A 13,265-nucleotide genomic window follows, 5' to 3' on the forward strand; every position below is an offset into this window, starting at 1 on the left:
GTGAGCCGAGATCGCACCATTGTACTGCAGCCTGGGCAACAGAGCAAGACTCCCTTATCAAAAAAAGAAAATTATATGAATTATTTAGTAGAGCAAAGTGTTCCTCATATGCAACGTGCATTCATTTGAATACTACACTGATTTATGAGTACCTCTGGTACTCACAAAGAAGAAATAAGGACAAGGATGCTCACCACTACAAGGAGATTTTATATAAGAATCCATTTAATTGTTCTTGAATGTTTTAAAAATATTAATAATCTAGTGCATGTACACTATTTGAAAGAAATAATCTAACAAGTATATCTATTTTTTCTTTCAGTTACTTCTGATTTTTTGTAATTAGGATGGAGCGGTGACTTCCAAGCTTCTTACACGGCAGACTGGGAACCGGAAGTTATGCTCCCCATTCATTTTTCATTTCACCCCGGCGCTTGCACAAAGTCCATCTCCGCCACTGGCTAGTGCAGACGCAGTTACTTTTTGTTTCAAACACTTAGAGCAAGAAGTCCACGACTGGGGCCCGATTGCTGTAATCACAGAAGTGTAGAGCGGAAGTTTGAAGCTGTGGGTTGCGCCACGCAGCACTTGGTACTGGAGCCTGCGTGACCTAGGCTGTCATGGGTTCTCCAACAAAGAAAGTGTCAGTGTCATATCCTTGTCATGAGGGGCCTGGGGCAGGGATTCCTCTTGCTGGCTCTGGAAGCAGTACTGCTTTGAAGGGTGTTGAGCAGAGAAGTGACATGTGAGACTCTTGTGTTAGAGACCACTGAGGCAGCAGATCAGAGGGCAGTGAGGAGGCTGGAGGCATATTAGAGGGAAATGTCAAAGAAATTTCTGGGTGAGAAAATTAGAAGCCTGGACTAGAGAATTAATTGTGAGTAGACAGATATAGCAAGAGGTTAAGGGAGAGATTTAGGAAGCAAGACTCTTGTCCTGGACCCCACACTATTTAGGAGCAGCTTGCTTCATTGCTCATGCTTTTTCCATGCTTTCTAGAACCTTCTCTCCAAGGTTGGGGCTAGGGGCAAGGCATCAACAAATAATCATACAACTATAGTAAGAGAGGTTCACAATCAAGGACAAAAGGTGATAGGGACCAACCCAGTCCTGGGCTACTGCAGCAGTTAGTGACTAAGAGGAGGCAGGGTTTGGTGGACCCTCTCCATGCAGTGCTGTGCCTTTAAGTGCAGCGAGGACTCTGGGTTGGACTTCTGGGGCACTGCTCCGGGGTGGGTGCAATGCAGAGGACAGGCTGGGGGCCAGGGCCAGGGAGGAGCATCGAGTGCCAGAAGCAGGGCCTGCTTGGTTTGGGGCCGAGGGCCCAAAGGCATCAGGCTGGACAAGGTGACCTCACAGGGAGCCCTTCCAGCTTCAGGCTCTTTCCCCTGATGGCAAGGGCTAACCCTCCGCCAGCGTCCCCCACACTCCACCATGTCTACACCTGGCAGCTCTAGCAGATGGTTATCTCCCCTCCCCCACCCCACGCCTCACCCGGCCCCGCCTGTCCGTCTGCCAGTCTGCCAACAGCCCCACTCCTGGTCTTTCATCTCATGCCACGGCAGCCAGGCTGATGCTGCAATCCCCCGCCCCCCGGCTGTCCAGCTCCACAGCTTCTCCTGAGCTTGGCCCCCATAGGAGCTGGAGACCCGGGACCCCCAGGGCTTTGGCCCCCTGCTGCTGACCTGCCCAGGGTGGTCTGGGGGGCATGGCCCCTCCTCAGCCTGTAAACACGCACACACAGACACACCTTCCCAGGGTCACATGAGCACACACCTTGAGGCTCACCACCACTGTCCTTTCCTCCCTGGGCAGCTTCCCTCCATCACCACCCCCCCAACACCTTGGGACTCCTCCTGTCTCTAGAGTCCTTTTCCTGCCCTGTCCTTTCTGACTTGAAGGCCCAGGCAGCCATGGGGAGGCAGTGAGGCGGCAGGAGGAGACTTGGCAATCAGAGGCACAGACGCTGCTGGCGGTAGCAGCCATTGTCTTCACCTGAATCTTCTCCTTTTCCTTGGATTGGCAGAGGCAGGCAAGCACTGAGGCGAGGGGATGGATGAGCTGACCCATGGCAGGTGAGGAGGACCAGCTCCTCAGGTGAACAGGCTGCCACCCCAGGCATCGGCTCCCTTACAGCCCCAGCCCCATTCCCAGGGCCTCGGGTAAAGTTCAGGCTGAGACCAGCTGGCACTGGTGGGGAGGGGGCCAGGATAAGTTTTCGGTGCTGCTGGTGATGGCAGCCGCCCGCCAGGGGGCTGGGAGAGAAGCAGATGATGCTTTGATGAGGGCAGGGGTGCTGAGGCAACAGCTCAAAGTTGCCCTCTAGGGCTTGCTGTGAAGGAGGTATGGAGGAGGCAGAAAAGGCTGGAATATTACTCCTCTGGTGGGGGGGGTGAGTCCTAGCCATGGCAGAAAAGAGCAAAGCCACATCTGGCAGAGCAGGGCAGAGGCTTTGTCCAGAACCCTCCACCGGAGTCCCACCTGCAGCCTTGGGCACAGATAGTTGGGCATGGCCTGAGCTCTGCTGGCCACGGCCATCCAGGAGCCAGGCGAGTATGTGTGGGTGCGTCCTCCTCGGGCCGGGGGGCCCTGAGGGCAGACACCACGTCTTCTGCACCTTCCTACCTGCTCCACCACAGTGTCAGAAGGCACTGCCTGCTGCCAGTTACAGCCAGGCGCCTTTCCTGAAGCCCTGGTTCCCTTCATTCACCGCCCATTACCTACTGCATCCTAGGAGCTTCACAGGGACAGGAGGGGCAGGGAGCATTGTCATCACCCCCAACTGTCTTTGGGTCAAGGAGACCAAAACAAAGGCAGTCTGAGGAGGGGGGTCCTGGGGGCTGGGAGTTCCTCAAAGCTACCCAGAGGAAGTGTGGCTGGAGGAGAGAACAGAGGATGGGCAGGGATGAGGGAAGAGAGGACCCACTGCAGCAGGGGAGAGGGCTGTGATCAAGCCACAAGAGCACGAGGGTGGGCGGACGTGCTGACCACCAGTGCTGAGACCCACTGCCTGGGAGAAAGTGGCAGGAATAAGGTGTACCTGTAGAGAGGAGGCAGAAGAATGACTCCCGGGGCAGGAGAGGCCTTGGGGAAGGAATGAAGGGAGATTCATATTTTACTGTTTCTTTTACTACACTGTTGAATCTCATACAAGAATGTATTACTCGTGGCATTAAAAAAAAAGAATGGTGAAATTTAAATCATGTGTTGAGTTTAGTTAGTAGTGTACTTTTTTTTTTAAGACAGGGTCTCACTCTGTTGCCCAGGCTGGAGAGCAGTGGCACGATCATAGCTCACTGCACCCTCAAACTCCTGGGCTCAAGTAATTCTCCTGTCTCAGCCTCCCAAGCAGCTGAAATTACAGGCATGTGCCACCACATCCAGCTAATTTTTAAATTTTTTTATAGAGACAGAGTCTCACTCTGTTGCCCAGGCTAGTCTCAAACTCCTGGGCTCAAGCGATCCTCCCGCCTCGGACCTCCCAAAGTGCTGGGATTATAGGTGTGAGCCACTGTGCCTGGCTCAATGTTTGTTTTTTTAGCTATGACAAACGTACTCTGGTGATACAGGATGTTAACAATAGAAGAAACTGGGTAAGAGGTGTATGGGAATTCTCTATTTGCAACTTTTCTGTACATCTAAAACTATTCTAAAATTAAAATGTAGGTGTTAAAATATATAATAAACACACACAAAAAAATGCCTCACTGAAAGTGCTGCCTCCAAGAAAGCCCATGAGGTTACCCCGACACACTGATGGCTGGCATCGCCTGATGGGTAGGCACAGGGGGAGCAGGCCACCTGCAGGGGAGGGGATCTCGTTGCAAAACGCAGGTGGGTGGCGACAGTCTACATGCTTGACCAGTGGGTACCAGGGAGCTTTTTCTTGATGTGTCAAGGAAATTCTAGGCTATTGGTAAGCCAGGCTGCTAGCCAATCCAGTACAGTGTGATGGGGGTTATGGTGCCAAAATTCAGGAGCTGTGAGAGCATGAAGCGGGGACCCTCACCCACACATGGGGAGAGGTAGCATCTCATGCCCGAAGAATGTTCATTTCACCCCAACGCTTGTACAAAGTCCATCTCCGCCACTGGTGCGCAGACGCAGTTGCTTTTTATTTCAAACACTTAGAGCAAGAAGCTCCCGACTTCTTGGAGGAAAAGGGAGGAGGATCTGCCCTTAGCTCCTTCTGGAGGGGTGAGGGGTACGGGGTGTGGAGCTCAGGGGAATGGCAGCTCAGGGCCATGGACAGAACCGGAAGTTCAGAGTCAAGCAAACCTGCGGGAAGTCCAGACTCCTTACTCGCCGTGTTTTTGGGCAAGTCACTTCAACTCTTGGGGCCTCAATTTCCTCATCCATAAAATGGAGATGATCACTCTATCTGTCCTGCTTGGCTCCCAGAATTGTAAGCGTCACATGAGACAGTCATCGTGAAAGGGTTTGGCATGCGGCAGAATCACTCTGGAAAAATGAGCATCGAGTCCATAGTGAGTTGAATGGTGGGGGCACCATCTCTGCCCTGTACCAGAGTCAGCTCTGACCGTCCACAGTCCTGGATGCAGAGCTCAGAGGAGCTCCTCCAGCCAGGACCCTCCCCAGGAGCAGGCGCCCTCTGCATCATTGCTGGGGGCAGATGCCAGGCCCTTCCTGAGCCCCTGGGAGATGGGCCAGCATCCCCCACGGTGGGTGGAGGGCAGGCAGTGGGGGCCTGGGAGAGCTAGCTGCCAGGGCTGGGAAGATGCTGAGGTGGAGATGGAGGTATCTGTGAGGGCTCAAGCCCAGGGGGGAAAAAATTCTTGCTGGAGCTGTATAATTAAAATCCTATTAAGCGGCGCCTGGCAGTCTCCTATCACCCCCCACCAAGGCTCCACCGATGAACCCTCGTAGCAGCTGAGGCACCCCGCTCTCTGGGCAGTGGCTTTGGGGCTGGCTTGGCTGGGGGAGCGCTGGGGGCCAGGCCGGCTTTGGGCAGAGTCAGGGTGGGCCAGGGTGTCTCAGGGGAGGGGAGTGTAGTCAGGGCTCCGACCCAGCCTGTGTCTGGGCCGGGCATCCCTGCCATCCTCCCTCTGTCCCGCGAGCACTGAACGTTCTTCTTCCACCCCCTCAGCCCCTGGGCTTGGGGCTAAGGCACTGGCTTTCTGGCTTCCCATCTGCCCTCCTCCACTTCTCTCCGCTCGCTTTTCTGGGCCCTGGAATGCAGCTCCTCTGAGCCCTCGCTGAGCCGAGGCAGCTGTCTGAGGAAACCCCTGCACACCCTGCTTTCTGGGAACTGGCTTGGGACAGGTTCGACTTGGCAAAGCCAGGAGGGCCAGGGTGGGCACCGGGGAGGGGAGGGCAGCCCATCTGAGGTGACTGTCTGAGGTGACATCCCTTTCTTCTCCTCTCCTTAGGTTCCAGGTGCCCCCTTTCCAGGCAGTCTGCCAAGACTCTCCCACCCAAACCCTATCTACCCTTTTCCCTGTGCCCCATGCCTCAATAGTCACTCAGTCTGCATGCTGCTGCCTTGCCCTGTGTCTATATCTTGAGTACATTGGTGTCTTGGCTCCCCCATCAGACTGGTTCCTGCCTCCCCCGTCACTCTGTGGGCTCCCTGCAAGCACTGTGAGTTCCATGAGCCCGAGGATTGATTGGTCTCCCTGCAGGAAGGGCCCTAACCAGAGAGGTATGGTGTCCAGCCAAAGCACCAGAGTCCTGGGCAGGAGGAGCGGGGCCTGGGCCCAGGGGCTCCCCACCAATCCCCTCTGAATGGCCTGTAGAAGAGCTTCCAAAGCAGGGCTGATGAAATGGGGGCAGGGGCAGAGAACGGAGGAGCTGGCTGGGCCCTGGTCCTCACTCTCTGAAGAAAGAACCCCAGCACACCGGAGGATTTCTAGGTCTGCCCCCAGCCTCAGCCCCTGTCCCTTAGCGCTGCCCCTGGGGCCTAAAATGGGGATGGATGCTATAATCCCCTCAGAGGGGCATGGGGGCCTGATGTAATCCTACCCCTCAGCCCTACCCCAGGTGCCAGCCCAGGATGATGATGGCAGGTGAGAGTGGAGGGAGGAGCAGGAAGATGGCCTCGAATACCAGCTGGTGCAGGTGGCCTGGCCCCACGTGCCCTTCCCAGAGCTTCCTGGACTCCCTCCTGGGTCACAGCCCTAGGACTTCAATCCCTGCCTCCACACCAGACTGATCCGAGACCAGCCCACAATGGATGGGGAAGCTTTCCTTGACTCCCTCCAGCCTCTAGGGGAGAGGGTTTCACCTCCCTCTCGGAATCCCTCTAGGATCTCAAAGGACTATCAGGACCGTGGCTCACTGCCCTTTTACCTCTCCACTGGGTTCTGCCAGTTTCTCAGGCGCCACTTCACCACCCAGGATGCCCTTCACCATCCAGAGGGACCCCCTTCCTGCCGGTCTCTGGTCCTTGTAACTGAAGAAATGAGCACAGCTCACCTTTTAGCCTGAAGAGGGGGAAAAGTGGGAAAGGGAGACCCCCATCCCCATCCCCACACCTCAATATTCACTGAGTCTGCACGCTGTTGCCTTTCCCTGTGTCTATATCCTGAGCACATTGGTGTCTTGCCTCCCCCATCACTCTGAGGAGCTCCCGGCAAGGAATGTGAGTTCCATGAGTTCCCCACTCTGGCCCTCCAGCATCAGCCTGGCATCTCAGGGAGTCAAAAGGCGATGGTTCTAGTCTGAACTCTGCTGCTAACCAGCTCTACGGCCTTGGCAGCCATCACACCTCTCTGGGATTCCATTTCATCATCTTGACGGATCTACGGGTGTAGAAACGGACTCATCTCCCCACCGCCCCCATGCTGCTTTCCCTACTCCACCCCCTGTAACCCCACCCCATCACCTCCCCACGAGTTAGCCACTCCCCATGCACCCCCATCCCACCAGGTACCTACCCAACTCTTGGCCATTCCATTTCAACAAGCATTTATGAAGCACACATGAGGTACCAGTGATGGGGTCACAAATACAAAAGCAGGTCTATGGCCATTGCACTAGCTCCCCACTCAGGTCACTTCGGGGAGGGATGAGACTCGAAATCAAAAGAAGGCCACTCAGCAGAACCGTAGAGATTGTTGGATGCTCCATGCAGATTTATGCAAATGTGAATACAAATGAACCAAGGAGGGACAGGGCAGTTTATGGACCAATTTTGTTTCTGAGTATAGATTTGATGTAATGTTCAAACTGTAAGGGACTTTGGCCATGATCCGGTGAAACTGAGGCCCAGGGAGGGAAAATGCCACACCCAAGGCCTGTAGCACACAGGTAACGCACCAGGACCTGGGCGGGGCTCTGTCACCAAACCAAACAGAAGAACTGGGCCTTCTTGGGAGCTGGGGACATTCTCCAAACTCCCCCAGAGTGGGGATAGCCAAGAGCATTGTAGCCACCCAGGCTGCATGAGACTGAGCCCTGACACATTGACGCCCAAGCCTCAGGTCAGTTCCAGAGCGGACACATTCCTGCCTTAGAGGTCTGGCATTCTAGGTGGGGAGTGGGCAGGAGTCCCCTGACAGCAATGCAAGGCACGGGAGCCACGCCCCAGAAATGTGTGAGCTTCGCTGCTTGCTGATGAGGGCCAAGGAAAGAGAGATTCATTCTGGCAGTGGGGACTCAAGGAGGGTTTCCTACAGGGGAGGCGGATATGGACAGAAGGGAGGCTCATCCTGGATCTCCCGGGAGCGGGTTGGCTTAGTACTGCCCTTCTGTGCAGGTCAACAACACAGACTCCTTTACCCCTGTAAAAGCCACTGTTCTGGTCCAGGCGCCTCATTGGAGAACAGGAGGCTCAGAGAAAGACAGGACACCCCCACTGAGTCCTGCCACAGCCAAATCCCCTGCCTTCTGCCCTCTCCTTTCCGAGTCACGTCATGCGGCCCTGGCCACTGACAAGGAGTCACCAGGCCTAGAAGGCTCTGAAAGACCTTTTGAGGAGACAAGGTGGGGACAGAAGGGAGGGACAGGAGTCAGGCTCTGAGGTCCTGGTTCCCTCTGCTTCCTGACTTCTCCCCCTCCCCCTGGCAGCTCTCCCCCTTAGATCACAGTCGAGACCCACACAGCTGCAGGGGCAAAACTTGGCTAGTGGTGGCCGCACACCTGGTCCAAAGCTGCGGTGATGTCACCTCTGGTTTTCCAGAATGTGGGATCTTCTCATGATGACAAAGTCCACAGATGTTTCATTCCATGCTGAGGACAGTGTGGAGGGGGAAGGCTGTGGGGTGAATGTGAGAGATGCCCCACTAACCCAGAGAGGGAACCAGAGGACTGGGCAGGGCAGAATGCCTGCTCCTGGAGTCACCGCTTATCTCAAAGGCCCTCATCCACAAAAGTGCGAAGTTCTTCCTGAAGTCTGCCCTCCGTCTCTCGTGCTGCAATGTTAACTCTTGTATGTTCATAAAGTCATTAATACTGAAAAACTCAACTAGTAACCAGGTAAGTATTTCTCTCCTGTCATAGGCCCGGCACCCCATCTGTCAATAGGAGCCATAAGAGAAAGTTACCCTAAGCTGCCAGCACTTGGGAAGGGGACAGCTTAGTGCCCAGCGCATTTTCCCTGTACAGCTCCTGCACTTCTCATCCACTCCCCACTCCCTAGCCTGCCCCTTTCTCTCAGGAGTCCTAATTTCACTGACTGTGTTCTCCAGATTCTCTGCTTTTCCCTCTACACTGTGTGATCCCACTGGACAAACCATTTCCCTCTCTGGACCTCAGTTTCCCAGTCTGTAAACAGGGGGGCATTCTTCCCCTTTGCTGGGGGGTGTCTCAAAGATCTCACAGCCCACTAAGCCCCAGTCAGCTGAGTCAAGCAGGGTCAAGGAGCTGGCTTTGCTCCCAGACCACAAAGAGAAGCCTCTGCTTTCCCGAGGAGAAGCTGAGGTTCGGGGTTTCTCTCTGGTCCCGGAGGGCAGGGCTGTCCTAGCTGACAACATCAGCTCGGCGCCCTCCCAAGCCATGCCAGTGTCAGCATCCTCCTCTCACCCCACCCCACCGTATCCCAGCCTCACTCAGGGTGACAGCATCACCTGCCCCTGCCCACAGCAGGGGCCTCTGGCAAGCTGGTGAGCGGACAGGTGTGGGGTCCCTCCACTCCCCAAGTCCTATTACCTGAAGTGCCACCGCCCTGACTCTACAGTAATTGGGGGGCTCATTTGCATTTTGCCTATGTGTGATTTCAGAGAGGCACCCTGCCCACCCCTTTCTAGGGACTCAGCAGCTGTTTGCCCAAACCCACAGCTTCCTTCCAAGGGAAGGAGAGAAGAGCTCGGGGAAGGCAGGAAGTGGGAGCTGGGGATGGGCACTGGGCCCCCAGGTTCTCCAAGGAAGAGGAGTCTTGGCAGGGCCCTGGGACCTTGTGCCAGTGCTGGCTCGGGAGCCAGGGTGGGGACGGAGGGGGTGACGTCCTCCACCTCCCCAGTCTCAGTTTCCTCATCTGTAAACTGGAGCTAATGACACTTAACGAGCGAGGGGGGTGGGGGGCATGTAATTAGCTCCTGCTGGCTCTGGGCTTTGAAGTGGGTTGGAGGAGGGGGCGGCTGGGCGGGGTGCAGGTGGGACAGAGTTGGAGGCCCCAGTGCACTGGCCTGCAGTGGGGAGGTGTTGGTCCCAGGGATCCTCTCCCATCTAGGGGAGATAAGAAAGCTGAGATCACACACCTAAAGGAGGCCCTGGAGGCCAGGGCCTGTGGCACAGAGATCCCCAAGTGTGAACAGAGAGTGCCCCAGGCCACCTAAGAAAGGAGCTGGTGCCCCCCAACCCTCTATTAGGGTGGGACTCCTGGGCTGAGGGGCGAGGGAGTGGGATCCAGAGCCAGGAGCTCTCTGACACTGTGGTTCTTGTATCCCATGACCCACAGTGGCCTGGCACACACCTGGGCACACACAGGGCATGTCTCCATGGGCCAGGGCAATAGCTCCTGTGCAGAGGCTCATGAAAGAGAACAGGGATGGCGGGAAGGAAGGAGGTTATGGGGACTGAACCCAGAGAGGTGAGGACAGGAGGGAGGGAGCCACCACCTCCCACGCCCTTGGCCTTTCCGCTTGTCCCATGACGTCAGGGCTGAGTCACTGGGAGAGGCTGCTGTCCAGCAGGGGTGGGAGGACCCTGGGGACCAAGGCCTGGACACCATCCCAGGACAGGCAATGTGTGGGGCACCTTTGGCCTGGTTGGCGCTGTCCAAAGGATGCAGGCTTGAGCCAACCATCCACAGTCCAGCCACCCACGCCTGGTGGGCAGAGCTTTGGACGGGCTCAGGAGGCCCCAAAGGGCCATCTGGGAGGGTCAAGAAGTCATCTCTGGCATCTCCCTGCCTCTGGACAGATTGACAATGAAGCCATCCAAGATACACCAAAATATATCGAGACTTCCTTCTTGATGTCAAACCATGAGTTGTCGTATTGCAAGCTCCACCCACTGGCTCTTCATCAAGGGTAAAGACCAGGTGGTCGCTCCCTTCCTGGGACCCCTCTCTCTCTCATCATGCATTCTCTCTCCAGCTCCTTTTCCAATAGGTGGTGCCTGGAGGTGGTTGAGTTTGGCAAATGGATGGATTAAATGTGCTCCCATCCACTGCCGCACAAAGCCTAAGACCCCAGGATTTGCGACCCAGTGATTTGTTTGGTGGAGCCCTAAAACCATAAATATATGTGCTAATTTGGTCTCCTGAATAGAAATAAGAACTGTTCGTTCATTCATTTATTTCACAAATATGTATTGATATCTACTAGGCACCAGGCACTGTTCTAGGTGTAGGGATACGATAGGAGAGAAGATGGGCAGGAGCCCAGCCTGGAAGGCTCCATCTCTAGCCAGAACAAGAGTGTGGGGAAGGGGCCAGAGCCCTTCAGAGCAGAGGGGACTGTTTCCAGAAGAGGCCGCAGAGCGGGAAGATTGCAGCTGAACCGTGAAGTTCTGGGTGGAGACTCCACTCGCCATAAATCCCAGAGACCCATCAACGGAGGTCCTCTGAGACCGGGACACCACTTCCCCACTGGCCACCCTGGCCCTGCCGAGCCTGGGACTCGCCAGCTGGAACATCTGGAACAACTGATGTGGTGTTCCACCCACCGCTCCGCACTCCCACCCCAAGTGTGTGCTGGGGAGGGCGGCAGGCCAAATGAATGTGACGCCGGTCTGTGCAGCTTCGTAAGCCTCCTTGAAAGCCAGGTTTTTTCTGTTTTCTCTGTTGACAGCCCAAAGAGCCGAGGGAAAGGAAGCTTCCGAAGTTCTCAGGAGCCAGCTCAGAAGCTCCTGAGAGCTGGGTAGATGGACCTCAGCACACTTCCAAAATGAGACCCTTGGTCTGGGAAGGTGGAAGCATATCGCCCTGCTGGACTGAGGGGTCTAGGCCTGGGCTACCCCTTTGGCTTGACAAGGTCTGAAGAGTGTAAGCCCTGGATATTCCAACCTGTGGGGACTGCTGAGACCACTCCTTTCCTCTGTGCCGCCCTCCTATACATGCTCATCCCCACCCCACTTGGCGTCTGGCTCCTCTGTCCCAATGTCTCTGAATAGCTCTGCCGCCGCTTTGTCTCTCTCCCAATGCGTCTGTGACCTATAGGGAGGAAAATCCTGGAAAGGGCTTTATTGGGTCAACGGACAGAATTGGAATATGAATGTGTGGATGGTCGATGAGATCAAATATTCTATCAAAGCAAATTGATGAAACCGATAACTATACTGTGGTTAAGGAAGAGAATATCTCTATTTTCAGGAAATACACACTGAAGCATTTCGTGGTAAAAGGCCATGATAGATGTAACTTACCCTCAAATTGTTCAGGGGGAAATCTATATGTACATATATATGGATGTATATAGAGAAAGAATGATAAAAGTGAATGAGGTGAAATGTTAACAGTAGATCAGTCTGAGTGAAAGGCATAGGGTCCTCTTTGTGCTGTTTCTTTTTGCAGCTTCTGAAATCGTTTTGCCCTCTTGCTCTGCTTTTCCCTGGACCCCTCTCCTATATAGCCCCGAGTGCTCTCCGTGTCTTTTCCTCATTCACTCATCCCTAGGACAGTGCTTGAGCCATCGCGGACACTCAGGGCATATGCGGGCTGTGCTAGATGCACTCCTGTCTTTCTGTCTTTGCATCTATGTCAACATCTCCATTCATTCATTCTTCAGTCATTCACTTATGAGTAAGCACCCTTATCACTCCGTTTGCATCCCCTTGGTAACCCTGGATCTTTGTGGGAGACAGGAGGACCCACTTACAGAGCACATCACGGTGGGTCTTGGTGGTTCTGAGCGGGTCTCTGGCCTGTACCTTGTAGTCCCTGACTCTTTGACATTGACATCCTTGGGGGCTGTGTCACCATCTCCAGATCTTTATCAGGCCTCTCTGTGGTGTGGGGGTGGTCTGTGCCACAGGGCTTTGGTGGCTCCCGCCTCCTTGCCTCCCTCAACCTGTGAGAGGAGGTTCTGCCACCCTTCGCCCCCTACTCCCATAAAGGGAATCCATGTTTCAAACCCAAGGCAATGGCTGTGGCCCTGGTAGGGACAGCTGTGCTGGGGACCAAGGGTCCGGCCTAGGAAGGACCTCTCTCTTTCCCACTTCTGACCCCTTATAGTCATCCCTGGGTCCAGCATGGTGCCTGCCATCCTTAGTCTGGTGAGGTGACATCACCAGGGCTCCCCCTACGCACACACACCCCACAGCAGCTGTGACTCCCAACAGCATCTCACCATCTCTTCTCTGGAACATCAAAGGCCCAAGCAGCAGCGTCCCCGTCCTCCCGGGCCCCGGGGGGTAATCAGAGCCAGGTATGTGTAAATGCTGGGCCTTCAAATAAATAAATACTGGAATACGCGGGGCCTCCCACCCCTCGCTGCCTAGCGCCCTGGGCTGGGACCTAGGCACGGGGCCAGCCCCTGACGAGGTCCTGGGGACCGCCTGGAGCTGGAGGTGTGTGTGGAGAGTTTCGCGTGGGCTGAGGCCTGGCTTAGCCTCAGCAGCATCAAAAAGACTGTGGCAAGGGGAGGGGTGTGTGCAGCGGGAGCTGTGTGGGGAGGGAGGGTCCCGCCACAGGTGTCCCCCATCTCTCACAACCCCACCAGCCCTGCCTCACATGCCAGGCACCCCTCCTTCCACACCTTCGACTCCAAAGCCAGGCTGCCTCTTCCAACGAGGACAGATGGCATCCCGCAACACCAAAGAGGAAGAAAATACAGGCAGTGATTAGAATTTCTGGAAGGACCCCCTTTTGCCAAACCAGGGCCCTGAAGGTTCCGATGGCAGGGAGCAGTGGGTGAGCTGTACCA

Source organism: Macaca mulatta, chromosome 16, assembly GCF_049350105.2.
Source record: "Macaca mulatta isolate MMU2019108-1 chromosome 16, T2T-MMU8v2.0, whole genome shotgun sequence".
Lineage (NCBI taxonomy): Eukaryota > Metazoa > Chordata > Mammalia > Primates > Cercopithecidae > Macaca > Macaca mulatta.